We start from the raw sequence: 15,522 nt of genomic DNA, 5'->3' as shown, positions 1-15,522 counted from the left end.
CTAGTACCCGCTGTGGAGAAGTGCCCGGGACGAAAGGCGCATGCGCTGTACAGAACTGCACAGCAGCTGATTTGAGACAGCACCTGCGCACAATAGCCGATGGAAGAATTTTTTGTGTCAGATTGGGCCTAGCGCTGTCGAGGTGTGTTCATGTTGGTGAGGGGCAGATTTGTATATGTGGGGGCGCATTTTTAAGCAGAAAAATATTTTTTTCAGCTCTGAACATCATTTAAAAATTCGCCCCCATCATGTACAAATCTGCCCCTCACCAACATGAACACAACTCGGCAGTGCGAGGCACAATCTGACACAAGCAAATTCTTCCGTCGGCTATTGTGCGCAGGCGCCGTCTCAACAGCTGATCGTAAAATCTGATGTTGTGCTATTCCGTACGGCGCCTGTGCCATTCGTCCCGGGCACTTCTCGATAGAGCACTGGCATCATTACTAAGGGAAACAGGAAGTGAAGCCTTGCGGACTCACAGCCTATTCCCTACTGCGATTGCGTGAGTCGCGCCGCACTTTCTGAATGGTCCCTGCTGTCTTCTGGGATCTGTGTGTCTCCCAGAAGGCAGCAGGAGGGAGGAGGAGGGGCCGGACATTATGTAGTTCGCTACACAATCTTTCCCCGGAAGTGGGAGCGGATATCTGGATTTGATAGGTATCTGCTCCCCCCGAAAGGTGCCAATGTAACAACATATTCAGCGACTCATCGCAGTTTTCTATGGAAGTGACGTTCCGTCGCCGCCATCTTGCTACACCCCAAACTCATCCACAGTAAGGATACACTGAGAAGGGGAAAATGGACATCTTGTTACACCCACCGGAGTTTTGCCTTTTGCGCGTATTTATAACAGTAAAGTGAGTTTATATCGTGAAATACAGGACTTACAACTCCACTTGACTACTCAGCATCCCTGTTCACCCCACAGGTTTACTAATCTCACAGAAGTTCACTGCTTTTACAATTCAACATCTAACCAGTCAGAAGGAGTCCTAAGTCCTGTATTTCACTATAGAAACGCAGTTTACTGTTATAAACACACGTGCAAATTGCAAAACTCCGGTGGGTGTAACAGCATGTCTGCTTTCCCCCTTCTAAGTGTATCCTTACTATGGAGGACTGCTGGGTGTAGCAAGATGGCGGCGACGGAACGTCACTTCCCATAGCAAACTGCGATGGGTCTCCGAATATGTCGTTACACCAAATGTAACATGGGGGGGGGGGGATACAATCAGCGGAAGTGCTATTAAAAAGCCTCTTTTTGAGATTTGTTGTTTACAATTTAAAATCATAATTTTTTTGCTAGAAAATGACTTGGAACCCCCAAACATTATATATTTTTTTCAGACACCCTAGAGAATAAAATGGCGGTCGTTACAATACTTTATGTCACACCATATTTGCGTAGTATTTTGAATTAATATATAAGAAATCAGTAAAGTTAGACAAATTTTTTGCTATAATGTGCAAGATGATGTTACGCCGAGTAAATTGATGCCCAACATATCGTGCTTCAAAATTGCGCACACTTGTGGAATGGCGACAAACTTTGTCACTTAAAAATCGCCATTGGCGATGTTTAAAAATTTCTACAGGTTACCAGTTTTGAGTTACACGGGAGGTCCAGTGCTAAAATGATTGCTCTCGCTCTAACGATTGCGGTGATACCTCACCTGTGTGCTTTGAACGCCATTTTTATATGCAGGCGCAAACTGATTCTGCGCGCAAGCTCAGCTGGACGGGGACCTAAAAATGATTATTTTTTTATTTATTTTTATTTTTACTCTTTGAAAAAAAAAAATGGGTCACTTATTCCTATTACAAGGAATGTAAACATCCCTTGTAATTGAAAAAAATCATGAGAAGACCTCTTTAATGTGAGATCTGGGGTCAATAAGACCTCAGATCTCACATTTACACTTAAATGCAATAAAAAAAAGTATTTTTTTTCCCCAAAAAATAAAAAATTCCCCTTTAAGACCACTGGGTGGAAGTAACATTTGACGTCGCTTCTGTCATCCAATGTTATGGAGCCGAGTGGTGGCCATCATTCCCAAACTCGGCTCCATGCTACTGAGGGGATAGGATCGAATCGTCTTCACCGATACCGACAGTTCTGGTAAGCGATAGAGACAACCAAAGCGTGGCAGGAAGGGGGGCACCTCTCCCGCTGCAAATAAAAGTGATCTCGTGGCGAATCCACCACAGAGACCACTTTTAATTGAAAGTGGACCGTCCACCATTGAAGGGGATACCGGGGTTATGGCCACTATCTGCTGCCATAACCCCGGTATTCCACATCAAATACTAATGTATAACAATGGCGGCTGGTCCGTAAGTGGCTAATGTGCAGTTCCTGATATGTGCCTGCTGTACCATGTACTTATATGAGAAAGTCTCCTGTTCTCTTTGTATGGAATCCCTGGTGTTCCTGCCAGCCCCTCTGCTTTCCTGTTTCAAACTGACCATGATAGGCATGAGAGCACATCCATTCTAGTGTGGTCAGCTTTCTTGCTGTGCTGAGAGAACAGCCTGCCTGTCCTCCAATGTTCAGACTTGTGCTGACACAGCCATTCACTTGGAAGCTCAGCGTTTGGCTATCCTCCTGCTGACAAACCCCTCTGCCATGTTGTCACCCAAAGTCAGGAAGTACCTTAGTATTGCATAAGACCTACAAACACAAAGGTGCAGCGCTCTAAACAGAGGAATACCAACAGGCAGGGTGGAGTCCACAGGTAGGTGCTCAGGCAGCGGTGTGCTCCAGCCAACACCCATATAGGTAGATAAAATATAAAAATAGCTGGCAACTCCAATCCATAAGAATCATTTATTGGCACATGTAGGAAAACAAAAAAGCAGATGCGTTTCGGCTGAAGAGCCTTGGTCATTGTATAACACCTCCCCTCACACCTCATCTCCTTAACATGTGGGAAGGTGATGTGTATTTTACAGACAAACCTGTAAACAATGCTAACTGATGACAGCAGAGAGGACAGCACACTAGATTTCTGGCAGGATCAACAGGCATTTCTTGGGAATTAACCACTTGTCTACTGAGCACTTTCACCCCCTTCCTGCCCAGGCCAATTTTCAGCTTTTAGTGCTGTTATACTTTGAATGACAACTGCATGGTCATGCAATGCTGTACCCAAACTAAATCTGTATCATTATTCTCACACAAATAGAGCTTTCTTTTGGTGGTATTTAATCTGACAATGTTCAGCTTTTATTTATTTGTGTAACCTTTATCTCAAAAGGGAAAAACAAACTGATTGCTGTAACTGCTCATAAAGTGTGAGCTTATCACTATATTTAAATTCACTAGTACATCTAACACCCCCCCCCCCACCCCCAAGACTGATAATGCTGCTGTCCAAATCTGCCCCCTGTGCTCCTTCATTCAGAGTGGAGGCCCCTTTCAGACAGAGCGGAATCCACCAAGAGGATCCACCTGCTCAACAGGGGATCTCTCTGCTGATCCCTGCTGAGCAGGCGGATAACAGGTCCATATCCACTCCGCTATGCAGAGTGGACAGGGACACAGGCCGCTGTTCTCTATTAGAGGTCGGGTGTAAACAAACCGCCTATCTGTTTACATTTGACTGTCATCTGGTCCAATCTGTCATCCGTCTGATTTTAGTAGACCACATCGGATGCCGGCGGATGATAGTGGACACATGCCCGCTGACATGTGCCGCTCCATAGAGAACAATGGGTGTCTGATCGGTCCCGCCTGAAAAACTGACAGGCGGACCTAATCGATCCGCTGCTTTGAAAGGGGCCCAATACAGGAGATGTGTTACAAGCCAGATCACTGGGGGGAAAAGCCTAAAAAAAGAAAACAAATGCGTTCACTACATCTAATGATTGGTAAGCTGCAATATTTTACATTTTTGGTTTTGGGTTTAATACCCCTTAAAGCAGTCTGCAACAATTTATCCAAACAGGAATGGTATGGGACATGACATGGAGAGTGTAAGGTACATAGCCAGACCCAAGAACACATGCTACATCGGAGGGCTCCCGTTATATGCGATTGTAGTGACCCGATCGGAGGGTAACATGGCTCCCACATCCTCCAGTACATCTGATAGCGTGGTGAGCATGGATCTACCGCCTCCTCTTTGGCTGAGACCAGGTCTTTTCCTCTATCTGCTGTCAGAATTGAATTGGCTGGTGAACAGTGCAGCAATGCAGTTCAAATCCAGCAAGGCCAGCAAATTCCACTTACAAAACAGAACATTGTTAAATCAACCAGCAAACCCGTTTAGAGAAAAACAGTAAAAGTAGCTTCATATCCTACCATATCACACATGTTGCACTTTCTATTATTTCTGTGAGACATCAGAATGCGAATTTTAATGTAGGACGGAGAGATGACTGAACCCCGTCCATAGCTGGGCTGAAGTCGTGCAGCTCAGGGGAATCACAGTCATTTTCTGTCAAAAACAGATTTGTTCTTAGAGTTGCACACAAATCTTATCACCCATGGTGTATGCTGTGAATTGTGGGCTTTGTTATGACCAATCCACACAAATCATAGCTTATGCAATGTATCCCAAAAGACAGAAACCCTCAATCATCCATACAATGCAAAATATAGCCGTGTCAATCAAAATGCAATTCATCACCTCTGCTGCCTTGAATGGGCCAAGCAAAAGAGGAGAGATTTCTGGCAATAATAAGCAGGATCTCAGTTTGCTGGATCTAACAATGGAAGAAAAAGACTATCTGGTGCTCTGTGATTGTGTCACTCTCAGATCCATTGGTGCTCTGAGAGGACCGCATAGCTTATCATCTGTTTCTAAAGCACCGCACCTCTCAAAGGAAGACGGGCAAAAAATCTAAATATGTTCCATTGGGATTTAAATGCATTCTGCCAAAACACAGCTGTCTGTATTCTAAGTACCTCCAATGATTCATGTCCTGGAATTCTTCGACCACTACAGGTGGAAAATTCAGTTCATACTGGTACACTATGAAAGGGGATAACAAAGACTGGCACAAATGCCGAAAAATGGACCAGTTTCTATAGGTCCGCTTAATTGGCATATTATACTACAAAATAATAAAACTAGTGCACATGGATTTGTTAATTTGTCACATGGTGGTGCACCAGATATTGGTGGAGTGCGCCAAAATATGAAGTAATCTTTCCCAGGGTCTATCCTAAATTTTCCCCTCTCCTTCCTGCGTTGCTGGACCTCGCTGATCGTCCATACCCACCCCCCTCTCCTTCCTGCATTGTTGGACCTCGCTGGCTGTCCATCCCCATTCTCCTTCCTGCGTTGCTGGACCTCGTTTGCCATCCATACCCACCCCCCTCTCTTTCCTGCATTACTGGACTTCGCTGACTGTCCATACCAACCCCCCTCTCCTTCCTTACTGGACCTCAATGGCTGTCCATACCCAGCCCCCTCTTCTTTCTGCATTACTGGACCTCGCTGACTGTCCATACCCATGACCCTCTCCTTCCTGCATTGCTGGACCTCGTTGGCTGGCCATACCCATCCCCTTGTCCTTCCAGCATTGCTGGACCTCACTGGCCACCCATACTTATATCCCTCTCCTTTCTGCATTACTGGACCTCGCTGGCCATACATACCCACCCTCTTCTCATTCCTGTATTGCTGGACCTCACTGGCCATCCATACCCATTTCCCTCTCCTTTCTGCATTACTGGACCTCGCTGGCCATACATACCCACCCTCTTCTCATTCCTGTATTGCTGGACCTCACTGGCCATCCATACCCATTTCCCTCTCCTTTCTGCATTACTGGACCTCGCTGGCCATACATACCCACCCTCTTCTCATTCCTGTATTGCTGGACCTCACTGGCCATCCATACCCATCTCCCTCTCCTTTCTGCATTACTGGACCTTGCTGGCTATACATACCTACCCTCTTCTCATTCTTGTATTGCTGGATCCCGCTGGCCATCCATACACATCCCCCTATCCTTCCTGCATTACTGGACCTTGCTGGCCATTCAGACCCATCTCCCTCTCTTTCCTGCATTTCCGGACCTCATTCATTCACCTCTCCTTCCTCCATTACTGGTCCCTGCTGGCCATCCATACCCACCCCGATTCTCCTTTCTGTATTACTGGACCTTGCTGGCCATTTATACCCAACCTTCTCTTTACTGCAAAACTGGACCTCACTGGCTGTCTATACACAGGGCCTACTTCAAAGAGGTGGGACCACCAAAAGAGGGGGTAAGTGACCTTTTCTGTGCAAAATCATTGCAAAAGAGGAGGCAAGTTGAACTTATTTTTTTTTATAAAAAAAAAAAAAAAAAACCTTAGTATGACTTTAACAAATATGTGTGGTTATGTATTATATAGCATGATGACTAATGAGAGTCATCTTCTGAAAGAAGCTAACCTGTGTAGATAAACGTACAATGTTGCACATAGTATATACTGTATCTCAATGTAGCAATGTGTCCAAAATCTTTGAGGGAACATTTGATACATGATGAAGAAAGGGCACAGCAGTAGATTTTCCTTTATGTTAGTCTTTCTCCATTTCATCAGAGTAAGGCCGCGTACACACGGGCGGATTGTCTGTCCAACTTAGTCCGCTGAACCGTGTTTCAGCGGACAATCCGCTCGTGTGTGGGCTTCAGCGGACTTTTTCAGCGGACAGTCTGACGGACTTTGTCTTTCGGAATTTCCGTAATTTTGTCCGTCCAAACTTGGTTTCAGCGGACAGTCCGCTCGTGTGTAGGCAAGTTGGACGGACTAAGTATGGCACATGCTCAGAAAGGATTTACACGGCCGAAGGTTGCATTGCAGTGTATTGGATGTCGTTTTTCTAGTCCCGTCGTACGTGCTGTACACGTCATGGCGCAAGTTTTCAGGGGACTGTCTGTTCATCATGTGTGGTCAAGTCCGTTCATTCAAAAGTTGAACGGACTGTCTGTCGGATTGTCTGACGAACTTAGTTGGGCAGACAATCCGCCCGTGTGTACGCGGCCTAAGACCTCACTCACATGGACGACGTGGCCCATACAACATTTGTTTAGGCCGGCTGGAGCTGCATGCAGGCAGTCTATGTTACTCTATTGGGATGCAGCAGCGGTACAGACGGGGCAGGAAAGTAGTCATGAAAACAGAGATAGCCTGGAAATAAGTGAAAAGGAATCTAGTGTTCCCATTGGACTTAGAGGACAGATATAGCCATACATATTACTAGATCATTGTTCAATCTCTGAACTGTCAAATTTTTACCAAAAGCTACGCACTATTATTATTATTATACAGGATTTATATAACGCCAACAATTTATTTAGCACTTTTCAACTTGAGGGTAGACAGTACAAATACAATGCACTTTAATACAGGAGGAATCAGAGGCCCTGCTCATTAGAGCTTACAATTTAAGAAGGAGGTTAAAACTATGAGGCTCTACCTAAAGATGTTGGGGCTGGCTGTTCAGAAGGCACAGAATTTCATCTCAGTTACAGAATTGTTATCTTATAGAGACATAATAGACCTGTCATTTCATATGATGCATACCAGTTCCTCCTAAAAATGCACATTTCCTTAATACGCTTAACAAGCTCATAAGGTCTGAAAAGCAGACTGACAGCGGGATTAATTCCTAATAGACATCTATGGCTAAAAATCTCCCTTACCATGTCTGGTAATCCACATTAATGAAAGTAGGACAGAATATCAAGGTCAAACACCGACACTGAAAGACTTGTATTAGCAGAATAAATGTGATTAGAAATTACCGCTTAAACTCGCAACTGGACACGCAAAGTATGAAGGTGAATAGTGTGAGGGCCGGTTCACACCAGCATCACATGACATTGATGGCAAAGCCACTGGTATGTGTGGTGAAGGGGACACTGGGAACAATGTGATACTGGGGAGATACACTTTGTTACCAAAAGTATTGGGACACCTGCCTTTACACACACATGAACTTTAATGGCATCCCAGTCTTAGTCCATAGGGTTCAATATTGAGGTGGCCCACCCTTTGCAGCTATAACAGCTTCAACTCTTTTGGGAAGGCTGTCCACAAGTTTTAGGAGTGTGTTTATGGGAATGTTTGACCATTCTTCCAGAAGCGCATTTTTGAGGTCAGGCACTGATGTTGGATGAGAAGGCCTGGCTTGCAGTCTCCTCTCTATTTCATCCCAAAGGTGTTCTATTGGGTTGAGGTCAGGACTCTATGCAGGCCAGTCAAGATCCTCCACCCCAAACTTGCTCATCCATGTCTTTATAGACCTTGCTTTGTGGTGCTATAATTCAGACATTGAGAACCAGCAGTCAGAATATGTTTATGTATCAAGGAAAAGGAGTTTCAATGCATAACAGCAATGCTACATGGGCAGTTTCTGATCGCATGAATGCAAAACGTATATCTGGGAGGGGACACCAGGCATTACATACGTACAGTAGATATTGACTTGCTCTCTCACACACATTCTACCCAAACTGAGGACAATGGTCTTCTTTTGTCATCTTAAGTGTCTATGGGTCCTCAGGGGTCAGATCTTCCCAAAAACAAAATGAAAAGGAGTTGAAGTAATCTTGGCAATTTGTTTGGTAGGTTGGTAGATCACTAGAATCCAGAGAGAACTTAAAGTACAACTAAAGGCTGTCACTGCTCTGCACCCAGTCTTGCTTCTGGGATTGCGTACTCCGGCTGTCTGATTGGCCATGCCACGATGACCTCACTCCCATGCATTCGCGTAGGAGTCATGGACCATAGCACAGGGCTCTGAAGGATTGGCAATGGTACGCTGTCCCTTAAAAACGCATGAGCCAGTGACATCACCAGCTGCATGCAATGTGAAAATCTCCTGAACCATGCAGGCTAGGAGATATTCACAGAACCTACAGGTAAGCCTCTTTATAGGCTAACCTGTAGGTGCAAGTGCAAAAATAAACTTTACTTTTGCTTTAAGAGTGACTTCTACCTGCATTGTATCTTCATATTTTGGCAAAACTGCAAATGCAATATACTTTTTATGGATATAAAAAAAAAAAAATCACATGGATGAGCTGTAGTCCTTACCACTGAAGGTAGTAAACATAACCACTACACTTTCCCCTTACGTATGCTGCAGCAGGATGGTATGTTTGGTCCAGCCACAAACATAACACATCGTGGTAAAGGGGGTGTGGACTTATATAGAAGGGGTGGAGTTACACACTTACACTGCAAGCAAGTATAGGAGTATTTGTCTGCCATTTCAGATACACGGGCAAGAAGAACTACTACAGCTGCTCCTAATACAGAAGACTGGCATGTAAAAAGTGTCATATAGAACTTCAATCTGTTGGTATTGTGGATGGGGTCCTATGCAATGAAACATAGGTTCATTAAGAGTCAAAAGAAAAAAAATTCCTTTATAATTTAGCCCAGGGGTCTCCAAACCTTTCAGTATGATGGCAGCATTGTATATTTTACAAATACATGTAGCACTAACCCCCGAAGAAGCTGCTGGTTAGATTTGGGCTTTCCGTTACCTTCTGTGTTCCTCGTGGCACCTCTAGGGGATGTCCCGTGGTAAATGGCCCAGTAGCTTGAGAGACCGACAACAGATCCACTTGAATGGATTTTATTTGCAAAACGTAGACAATGAACAGTCTCTTAAATTAGGATCAGAGGGTTGGAAAGGAATTCAGGTACTCTTAGGCCGCGTACACACGGGCGGATTGTCTGTCCAACTTAGTCCGCTGAACCGTGTTTCAGCGGACAATCCGCTCGTGTGTGGGCTTCAGCGGACTTTTTCAGCGGACTGTCTGACGAACAAAGTCTTACGGAATTTCCGTAATTTTGTCCGTTCAAACTTGGTTTTGTCCGTCCAAACTTGGTTTCACCTGACAGTCCGCTCGTGTGTAGGCAAGTTGGACGGACTAAGTATGGCGCATGCTCAGAAAGGATTTACACGGCCGAAGGTTGCATTGCAGTGTATAGGACGTTGTTTTTCTAGTCCCGTCGTACGTGCTGTACACGTCATCGCGCACGCTTTCAGCGGACTGTCTGCTCATCGTGTGTGGTCAAGTCCGTTCATTCAAATTTTGAACGGACTGTCTGTCGGATTGTCTGACGAACTTAGTTGGCCAGACAATCCGCCCGTGTGTACGCGGCCTTAGTGTCAAAGTCAAAATGTTGAAGAACTTGCTAACTGCATCCAGAGAATAGCCATTCGCAACTGGATGATCACTCAGGTTGGACAGTCCCTCTCTCACAAGGCCTAGCAGCCAACAGGGTGCTTACTCAGGAACAAGTCTCTGCCACAGACATTGTTGTAGAACGTACAAGATAATGTCTTTGCCACAGACGTTGTTGTAGAACACGTAGGGAAACTTAAGCTCAAACTTAAACACTTGTAGGATACCTGGATTTTTCAGACAGCTTGGCGATATCCACAAAACCGGATTCTATCGGGTACTTCAGCCCTTCCAGGCTCTTACTAAGAAACCAACCCATACGTGGTCTTCTTCTGAAGAGTCCTCCCCTGGAATGCTTGAAGTCACTGGGTCTCTCCCAAACTGGAGATGCCACCCAACCACCTCAGAATCCTTCTTTAGTTTCCTTGCCTCGGGCTAGCCAGCCCGAGACATAAAGATCGGTTGGATCCGCACCCCAGGCCATAGCCTTCCTGGGGGCTGGTCAGGAGGACCAGGACCACGAAGTCAGTACATCATTCTGGACCGGAACCCCAAACCACTTGACGTCCGCATCTTAAATACCCACTCCCAGAAAGCACAGCGAGAGCACCACTCCCACTGGGCGGGCTCCGAGAGAGAGTAACTTAAGCACCCAACCAGAACATAGTTCCATGCCTACCAGAAGAGACAGCGCCCCATGTGGCCAAGCTGAACATTTCACAGTTCAGTCAGACTGATGCTGAAGTCCAATTTAGATAATTGCACCCAAACCAAACTGCAGTTTAGGCAATTTTAACTTTAAAAAAACGCATAGCGTGTGCTCTTCAGGAGCTGCCGCTACATACATATAACTAAAGGAATACAATTTTAAAGAATGAATAGACACACTCCAAGAAATAAATTCTCATCATAGGCCCCCATCACATCAGAAGTCTTCCATCAGAGCCACCCTTAGATATCAAAGTATCCCTTACATCAGGGTCCCTCTCAGAGTTCCCAAATACTGTACATCAGCATCCCTCTCAGAGTTTCCATACAAATTAAGGTCCCCATCAAAGCCCCCCTTAGATCAGTGTGTTCATTAAAGTCCCCCCTTACATCTGAAGCCCCCTTCACATATCAAAGCCCCCCTCAGAGTTCTGATATTCTTCAGAGTCCCTCCCAGAGTTCCCATATATATCAGAGTCTGCATCAGAGTCCCTCTTAAATCAGTGTCCTCATTCGAGTCATCCCTTACATCAGAAGCCCCCCATAACTTTAGAGCCCCTCTTACATATTGAAGCCCCTTTGAGAGTTCCCATATATAACAGGGTCCCTCTCAGAGTTCCCATATACATCATGGTCCCCATCAGAGTCCCCCTTACATCAGAGTTCTGATTGGAGTCCCCCTCTTACATCAGAAGCCCCCCCCCCCTATATATCAAAGCACCCTCAGAGTTCATATATACATCAGGGTCCCTCTCAGAGCTAACATATACATTAGGGTTCCTCTCAGATTTCCCATATACATCAGGGTCCTTCTCAGAGTTCTCATATACATCAGGGTCCCTCGCAAATATCCCATATACATTAGGGTCCCTCTCAGGGTTACCACATATAACAGGGTCCTCATCGAGGTCCCCCTTACATCAGAATCCTTTGTAGAGTTCCCTCTTACATCAGGGTCCCCATCAGAAGCAGAAATCAACTGATATGAATCCTCAATCTGTGCTCAAGGATACGCCACAGACCCCAGCTGCGGGCTGCAAAAAAAATAAATCGCAGCGGGCCGGATGTGGCCAACGTTTGGAGGCTCCTGGTTAAGTCTGTATACTTATGACATACATACTGTATTAACTCCCTGGCTCTTAGGGGGAAAAAAAAAAAAAAAGCGTACCAACGTACCCCTGTGTATGTATTTAAAGAAAATATACCTTCAAGGGTCTAATAACCCAACACCAAGTTTTAACTATATGTTTGAATTTTCAACACAAATTATAGTGTATATTGCAGGTATATTACCATAAGACGAATGCCTAAAAACCACAAAGAGTTACCCATGTGCCTACTTATAACTGAACATTACAGGATGAAAACACTTTCCAATCAGTATAAAACCAGTTCTCAGCCTTAAAGATCCTGGTGTGACAGCCGTGTAAATTATATTGTTAATCAAGTTTCTGAGATGGTTTTACGGGCCTCAAACTGCTGCCGTCAGCATATGAGATGTTGCACCAATGTACAAAATGCTTTGAGGGATTAAGAGGGATTTTCATATTAGAAAGAGGTGCATGCCACAGATTCCTTATGCGTTTGGAATACATCAGCGAGGAAATGCAAATGTAAAACAGCGCACAGTTTAAGATTCAGTGTTAGAATTACTGAATGTAAAAATCAGAGGGTCTTAAAATACATTGTGGTTAACTGCAGGCTTCTAAGACAAGGAAAAGGCTGATAAAAATGTTTTATGATTTTTTCCTTCATAGACGCAAGCATCAAGGAGAGCACATTGAGGAAAATCAATGCAAGTGTGGATATTAAAAATAAACAGAGCTAGACGGAGACATGGGAATGTCAAGGAAAGCATTGTAAAAATATCACCGAAAGGAGACTTGAATATTTACAGAATACAAAGAATAGGAGCTACACCATTGATACCGAATACAATAAGCTGATATATTTTGCCAATACTGCACTATACATACTGGAATGCAACGGGAGAGCTATGAGTGAAGGGAAACCATTCATAAGACATTAAATTGTAATCCATTTCAATAACATAATAAAAGAATCAAACTGCGAGCAAAAAATACAAAGCAAATTCCCCAAAAAAACGACTATTAACTGCATTGTTAATAGCAACGCCACCCATAGTCCACACAGTTCAGTGAGGCCATGTAGGGTTTTCAAAGTGATTTAATCTTTTTTGAAATTGCAGAGGTAGATCTTATGCCAGTGACAAATGGATGAGCCACCGCTGGAATGGTGTCATCCATCAAAATGCAATTCTCCCACAAATTCCTCATGTCATGCATCAGCCTTCCAGCAAATTATTAGCATTAGTGGTATTACTAAAGAACTCGTCTTGAACATGGGAGTTAACGTTTGGAGAAAAATTCTGTTCAGGTCACTTTAGTTATTAAAGCTTTGAACACAGGAAAGTACAGCAGAAAACCGCTACACACTCCCTGATTTTCATCAACTTTTGTTGTGTTTTCTTAAAAGAGAGAAAAGGAATGTTCAGCATGGGCCAAATGGTGGATGGGAATGAGTCATTATCTTTTAATATCACCCCTGCTTTGAAGAAGCCAAAATAAAAATGCACAATACACTGTTTAAGGCCAGATCTGCCATGCCTGAAATCTCTCCCTTGCAGAGGGTCTGCGCCCACACTGCATGGGTTAACTGTGTGTTTATTATAGAGGAGGGTAAAGGCACCTTTACTTACCTGATCTTCAGATGTTCCAGCAGTCAGTTGTCCCCCGGCATCATTATGTCCTCTGCAGGCCTATAGACCCTGATTTGGTCTTGATGACATCAGGACCTTAGACCAGTGGAGAAGATGCTGCAGGGACTGGTCTAGCAGCAAAGTGGCACGGAGGATCAGATAACTAAGTCTTGCAGTGTGGGCACAACCCTACTATGGAGGGGGAATTTTTAAGTTTCCTGGAGTTCAACTTTAATGTATCCTGGCATAGGTAATTATGCAGTGTATAAACCGGTTAGGATCAGGATCTGAACCCACGACCTCTGCTGCATCTGGCAGGAGAGTCACCTGCGAGGCTGGACAGCTACTTGTCTGATCTCTTAGTACAGTGGTCTCTAATCTGTGGCCCTGGGGCCAGATGTGGCCCTTTGCTTGCCTTTATATGGCCCATGAGGCATAATTCCTACCACTGACATCAACAATGAGGCACTATTCTTACCACTAACACCAAAGATTGGGCACTGTTCCTCCTACTGACAACAACGATGGGGCATAATTCCTTCCACTGAAAACAAAAATGGGGCACTATTTCACTACCGACACCAATTATTTCTTCCCCTAATACCAAAGATCGAGCAATGTTTACTCCTACTGGGCACAGTTCAGCCCCCTAAAGTCTGAAGGACAGTAAACTGGCTGAAAGTTTGGAGATGCCTACCTTAGTACAATCTTGCCTTCTCTTTTGTTTCTGGTAAACCTTGAACTCCTTGCTCCTCAAATGAACTTCCTGATTTAAGCCATGTCCCTGCACATCCTGTTTGCCAGTTTATTGTGCTCTCTCCAGCCAATATCTTGCTCCTTTGTGTATCTGCAACTGTCCTCATCTCCACTACCACTCCTTACCAACCTTTGGCTTGTTCCTGAACTATGATTCTGCTTGATCCCAGCCTGCAATCATTTATTGACCTTTGGCTTGTTCCTCGACTAGGCTTCTGCTTGATCCTAAACTGCAACCACTTGTTACTGACCTTTGGCTTATTTACTGGCTATGCTTCTGCTTGTTCCCTACCTGCTTTACCTGTTGTTGGACCCTCCTGGTGGAGCGACCCTAAGGCCCTCGACCTGGCACTAACATGCAGCAAAAGTCATCGCAACCATCAGGAGCTCTGGTGAATACCGGATAGTGTGTGACCCTGCACCTCGAGTGACATAAGCCAGGGTGACCTGCTTAAGTATGTGTCCAGGTGGTTGGTGGAACCCTCTTTACTGCTATAGCTACTGGTCTCCGAGTCAGACCCCTGACTGATTTTCATTACAGCATGTGAGTTGGCTGTGCTCACAACCTGTGAACCTAAATATATCTAACGCCCAAATTGTATATATTTTTATTTAAAATAGAGTAGGGGTGGGTCAGTCTTCTGTTAAATTTCTTTTCACTTACTGTCTTGTAGACTTAACAGGAAGTGAGAAAATTCCTCCCTGATATGTATGGATATTCTTGGTTGTCATGGGAACAAGTGTCCCCATTGGAAGTTTCCCCTTCTATTCCTATTCATCCAACTAATGTTGGATCTACCCTCACTTTCATTCCCAATGACATTTGTGATCAGGACAATTAGGGTGAATCTCCTTAATGAGGACATAGCCAGCAATGAATACCTGACAGAGGTTTTAACTCTCATCCAAACCTAAACAAAAACGTTTTCCCCTAGTTATGCTTTAAAGTGATTTTTAACCTCAGACATGAAACTTGAAGAAAGAATATCTCTATAATGTGTACTTGGCTCAATCCAGAGCACTAATTGTCATTGGTGTTTGCTGCCTCGCTCCTCTATCAGCATGAGTCACTTCTGACAAGTTTTACTGACACTAAGGCCGCGTACACACGCGCGGACTGTTCGCCCAAACACTGTTCAGCGGACAAGGTTGGGCGAACAGTCCGCCCGTGTGTACGCGGCCTAAGAGAAAAA

At 44.6% G+C, this 15,522-nt stretch overlaps 1 protein-coding gene across 12 annotated transcripts in view; it reads right to left on the bottom strand.

The window, feature by feature from the left end:
• The window catches only part of TJP1 (tight junction protein 1), a 738,699-nt gene that overhangs the window by 141,342 nt on the left and 581,835 nt on the right, over positions 1-15,522 (bottom strand). The gene's annotated exons all lie outside the window — the stretch shown is intronic.

The sequence above is a fragment of the Lithobates pipiens genome, unplaced genomic scaffold (assembly GCF_037356315.1).
Source record: "Lithobates pipiens isolate NorthernLeopardFrog02 unplaced genomic scaffold, aLitPip1_a1.2 Scaffold_8, whole genome shotgun sequence".
In the NCBI taxonomy this organism is placed as follows: domain Eukaryota; kingdom Metazoa; phylum Chordata; class Amphibia; order Anura; family Ranidae; genus Lithobates; species Lithobates pipiens.
Note: the sequence above shows the minus strand (reverse complement) of the source record. Positions and strands in the feature narration are given on the sequence as shown.